This window comes from Hyaena hyaena, unplaced genomic scaffold (genome assembly GCF_003009895.1).
Source record: "Hyaena hyaena isolate Hyena2069 unplaced genomic scaffold, ASM300989v1 scaffold_87, whole genome shotgun sequence".
Classification (NCBI taxonomy): domain Eukaryota; kingdom Metazoa; phylum Chordata; class Mammalia; order Carnivora; family Hyaenidae; genus Hyaena; species Hyaena hyaena.
In genome coordinates this window covers 1,257,740-1,263,739 of record NW_024080718.1, presented here as the reverse complement: position 1 = coordinate 1,263,739, position 6,000 = coordinate 1,257,740, and positions in this window count along the sequence as shown.

The following is a 6,000-nucleotide window of genomic DNA, read 5'->3' as shown; positions in this document are numbered from 1 at the left end:
GGGATCAACATTCATCAATCTTTTCATTACCAATAGAATTCTGCAGGTAGCTTCCTGCTAGGAAAGAGATATCTTGGAGTACTAATTTTTGCACTCTGGGCTCCAGAAATATATTCCACATATTGGAGATTAATAAGTTACCATCAACTAGGTTGATCCTAGTTCTGAGTGTGGTTAGCCTGAAATAGTCTCTGAGACCCTGATCAACTTGGCAATAACAAAAGATTTGTTTATACAAAATTAACCTTCTGCCAAGGTTTTATCCCTCAACAGGTCTTACATTCACAATTAGCTGATCCCTCTTGAAATTTTAAATGTGTCCTTTCACAAATTCATAAGTGAACATTTTTCAAGGTTACTACAAATGCTATTTTGGTATTTTACCAAAAGGAAGCCAGTCACACAATCTGGCATTGTTTCTGATTATTGTTATGAGTAGAAAGAAACTATATCATGTTCACGTAGTCCAGGGAGAGATACCTCAGGAAATTTGAGAATTTTAAGAATGAGTAAAAAGAATTCAACTCTTATTATGGTTATTTATTATCAAAGTGGCAAATTCTGCAATATATCTTATGAGACTTTTGGTAAAAGTTTTTAAGTTATAATTTTTTTATATGGGAAGAGTTTTTAGAATCACAATGCTCTCTGAATCCTAGTCATCCTTGCTAAGCTTGCATGTATGATAAAAACAGACTTTTGTCCCCATCATCCATTAACGGTAAAGTTTTTATTGTAAAATCCAAAGAGCAAAGCAAAATTTCCTCTTGGGAATAAGTTATATGACTCCATATAAATTACTGATAAATATCCAAGGTATCCTGCCATTAGAACAGCCTAAATTAAGAATATACTTTGTGGGCTGCCTGTCATAACTTAGAAGAAGCTAGTAGCTTATAAGAAGAAACCGACCATAACCACTTGGATCCAAATATTTCATCAAATTTTTCTTTTTTTCTTAAATTTTTAATGTTTTATTTATTTCTGAGAGAGAGAGACAACATGAGCAGGGGAGGGTCAGAGAGAGAGGGAGACACAGAATCTGAAGCAAGCTCCAGGCTCTGAGCTGTCAGCACAGAGCCCGACATGGGGCTTGAACCCATGAATCATGAGATCATGACCTGAGCCGAAGTCGGACGTTTAACCGACTGAGCCACCCAGGTGGCCCCATCAAATCTTTCAATTTGTGTATTTAACAGACACTCATAAAGTACTTATTATATTTCAGGCACTTTAAAACCAAAAGTATTCCATAAACTGAATCTGAGTTTCATGAAGTAGCTAATCAGATCAAGTTAACACCATTTTAACTTAGAGCTTAGCATTTATTGTGTGCTCACTTGTTCATTTTTGATGAACAATGTTTCTAATTCTTTAATATTGTAAAGTTTGTCAAGAACAATCTTGTTCGTATATATTTTATGCATTTTTAATTATTTCATAAATTCTCAGAAGTAATTTTTTTCCTTTTTAAATGTTTACTTATTTACTATTTTGAGAGAGAGAGACAGCATAAGCAGGGGAGGGACAGAAACAAGGAAAGAGAGAATCCTGAGCAGGCTCCACCCTCAGCATGAAACTTGACATGGGGCTCCGTCTCACGTTCATGAGATTATGACCTGAGCCAAAACCAAGAGTTGGACACTTAACCAACTGAGCCACCCCGGTGCCCTGAAGCAAAAATTCTTAAAAGCTGTGCCTATCTAAAACGTTGATACAAGATAATATATTGGTCTTTGGAAAGGTTATACCAATTCCTATTCTCAACAACCATGAAGGCTATTAATTATTTGCATCTTTGTTCTAGTGAAAGGTAAAAGAGTATCTTAGTGTTATGATTTGTATCTCTGTAATGACTAGTGAAGTTGGATATTCTTTAAAGTGTTAAATGACCATAGTTTTTCATTCATTTGTATTTGCATGTCAATTATCTGAAGATTTGCCTATTTTTCTACTGGGATACTCATCTCCCTCATCTAAATTTTGGTTAAGAATTGACTTATATTAAGGATTTTAACCCAAATTTTTCCCCTCAGGATATCATTTATCTTTCAATGTTGTTTCTCATATCACTAAGCATAAAGATATATAATTATAGATATCTACATATAGACATGTAGATATAGATATGTACAAATACATATGTATATACATGTAGATATATAGATATGTATCTACATACAGATCTATATGTTATATAGAAACCATATAAATATATTTGGTTGGAGATATGTGTGTGTGTGTGTGTGTATGTGTGTGTATGATATCATTTGGTTGAAGAGATAGATACATACATCTTTGGTATATCATATATGTGATGTTCGATGTTTTTGTTTAAAAAGATTGCCAAATGATCACCTAAATTTTTTCCTAGAATGTTTACAAACCATTACACTTTCAAGATTTTTTCCCCAAGATATGCAATAAATGTCGTAATGCCACGCCACTCCCGAGGCTCACCAGAGAGGAAAAGACTCAGGGAAGGAATGAATAAGGGTTACTTGGTAATAGTCACGTTCCTGCTAACCTCGAACAACCCTGTCAAAAGGGTGGGTAGGAACACTGTGATTGCTCCTGCTCTAGGCAAAACAGGCTCATCCAAGCTACGCATCAAAATTATTTTACTACTTTTTAAGGCTCATTCTGAAATAATCAGCTTAACGATAACCCACAACCCTGAGACCAACTAAGGCTCATTCTGAAATAAAATCCTGTATTTTTGTTACCCGTGGAACTTTCCATTGCTTCAGGTACCTGTGCTTTAGGATGTCTGTGGTAACTTTCTGGGTGTGGGAATGAGTGAAGTACTGGAACTCAGATTAACATATAAATCAGACCTCCATCAAGACAGGGAGGTTCACAATGTTCTGGAGACTTCAGAGCTCAGTGATCACAACAGAAAACTCTTCCACTCCTCAGTCCTGAGTGTGGCCCCAGATCCACAGATGAGCCAGCAGCTCTATACCCAGGACTTGTGTCTTAGCCATTCACTTAGATCACTATGACTAGAACTCATGAAATATCAGCGACCCCTGGGGCTTTGCCCTTTACAGAATGCTTCCACAGGACTTAAGTAGTTATTATTGAAACAGCATTTCTCATTAACATATCAGGGGATTTTTTAATCTTATGTTTTGTGTGTTCAGAGTACACATAACACATTGCACAGAAACATGGTTTTCTTGGGTTTCTTTCACTTGACACTATATTTTCAGCTATTAAAAAGTATTTGAAAACACTTTTTAGAGTTTTTTTTTAAATTTTTAGAAATGTTTTCTTTATTTCTGTGAGAGAGACAGAGACAGAGACAGCGTGAGCAGGGGAGGGTCAGAGAGAGAGGGAGATACAGAATCTGAAACCGGCTCCAGGCTCTGAGCTGGCTGTCAGCAGAGAGCCCGATGCAGAGCTTGAACCCACGAACCGTGAGATCAAGACCTGAGCCAAAGCTGGACGCTTAACTGACTGAGCCACCCAGGCGCCCCTAGAGTTTTATTTTTGAAAACAGAAAAGCAAAGAGAAGAAATTTTAAATGGTCCACAATCACATATCCTTAGTAATTTCTATTAACATTTCAAAAGGTAGATTATCAACTACTATCTATCTAAAGAATATCAAATGGTAGAGAAAAAAATAGACTAGAAAAAGCCTCTTTCCCCAAACTACCAAATTCATAATTCCTTCCTCTAAAGGAAACCAGCATCAAATTTGCTAAGTATGGTAAACTTATTTCACAATGAATCCTGAGAACTTTCACAATCAGCACATCCAGAACTGCCTGATATTCCACTGCACGCACGAACTATAATTTGTTTGACTAATTTCCTACTAATGGATATTTAGACTATCTCAAATTTTTTGTTCCTTTGTCTTTGCTATTGCCAGCCACAATACAAAGGACAGGTTTGTAAATGTAATTTGATGGGGTTTTTTTTTTTAATGTATATTCATGGAATAAATTCTCCGTAGTGGAATTAGTGAGTCAAAGGGTATTTTGCATTTTTTTTTAAATGTTTTATTTATTTTTAGGAGAGAGAGAGAGACAGCGTGAGCAGGGGAGGGTCAGAGAGAGAGGGAGTCACAGACTGAAACAGGCTCCAGGCTCTGAGCTGGCAGTCAGCACAGAGCCCGACGCGGGGCTCGAACCCACGAACCGTGAGATCATGACCCGAGCGAAAGTCGGATGCTTAACCGACTAAGCCACCCAGGCGCCCCAAGGGTATTTTGCATTTTGAATGTTTGATGGATATTGGGAAATTAGAAATTGTTCTGCAAAACAGATGAATCAACTTACACATTGATCAATAATATGAGAGCATCTCTTTTCTTATATCCTGACAATACTTTATATTTGGTTATTTTTAAATGTGTCTAAATTTTAATTTATTTAATATTTATCAATATTTTATACTTTGGACAATCAGTAAAACAATATCTTATTGTTTGAGTTTGCACTTCTTTCATTATAAATGGAGGAGGGAAGCACCTTTTGGCCTTTTATACTTTGCTTCTATGAAACAGAATTCTATAGTCTTGTCCATTTTTCTCCTAGATGATGTGCTCCCTGTAAAATGTAAATACAAGCGTTTTGGAAATTAAAGAAGTTGTTCCTTTGTCACATTTGCAGATATTTTCCCCAGTATTTTGTTTACGGTGTGTCTATTTTTGTTTTAATTTCTACAGTTATTTAAAATACCTTTTCAAGTCAAATTTATTTACGTTTTCTTTTATAGCTTTCAAGCATCTTGTTTATAAAGATCTTCCCCATCCTAAGCTTATAAACACATCATCTATGAGTTCTACCAGATCTTTTATTATTTTGTCTTTTGTATTATAATTTTAATGAATATATTATTAAAACACAACATACATTAAAAGGTGCACAATCTGAAGTGTTCAACTTCATGAGTTTTCATCAAATAAATGTTTCTCATCTGGCTAATACGCAGATCAAGAACAAAACATATCCAACATCTCAAAGCCCCTTTTATGTCCCCTTTCAATCACTACCACCCTCCAAAGGTAATCCCTTCACTATCTTGAGCTCTAATAGCATGCATTAGTTTCTCTCATCTTTGAATTTGTAGTAAACAGAATCACCCAGTATGTATTGTTTTGGATTATTTAGCTCAATATGATGTCTGCAAGATTCATCCATGCTGTATATAACTGTTGTTTGTATATATTTCATTGCTGTGTAGTATTCTTCTGTGCAAAGAATAATAATTTCTTAATTCATTCATTCCACAGCCAGTAGATACTTGAATTGTTTCCATTTGGAGCTCAAGATAAATAATGCTGTTACTGACAGTCTTTGCATGAATATACACATACTTTTTCCCCCCTGCTGGTCTTCTCTCTAGAAGTAGAATTGCTGAGTTGAGCTTTAGTAATTTCATTTTCCAAAATGATTGCACCAATTTACACTTTGCCAGCAAAGTATGCTTCGCACCCTCACCAACTTTATATAATCTTTCTATTTTTATTTGAACCATTCTGAAGGGTGTAAATTGGTTTCCTGTGTGGTTTTAACTCACATTTCTCTGATAACTAGTGATGCTGAGCAGTTTTTCATGTGTTAATTGGCCATGTGAGTATGCACTTTTGTTAAGTGCCTATTCAGGACTGTTGCCCATTTTCTACTGGCTTGTTTGTCCTTTTTCTTATGGATTTGTAGAAATTCTTTATATATTCTGGATAAGAATCCTGTACATCCAAGTATCTTCTCCCATTGAATAGCTTATGTTTTCACTCTCTCTCACTTTTTTTAATGTTTATTTATTTTTGAGACAGAGTGTGAGAAAGGGAGGGACAGAGAGAGGGAACCACAGAATCTGAAACAGGATCCAGGCTCTGAGCTGTCAGCATGGAACCCAATGCGGGGCTCGAACCCACGAACCGTGAGATCATGACCTGAGCCGAAGTCAGACGTTTAACCGACTGAGCCACCCAGGGGCCCCTCGTATTTTCACTCTCAATGCTATCTTTTGATAAAAGAAGTTG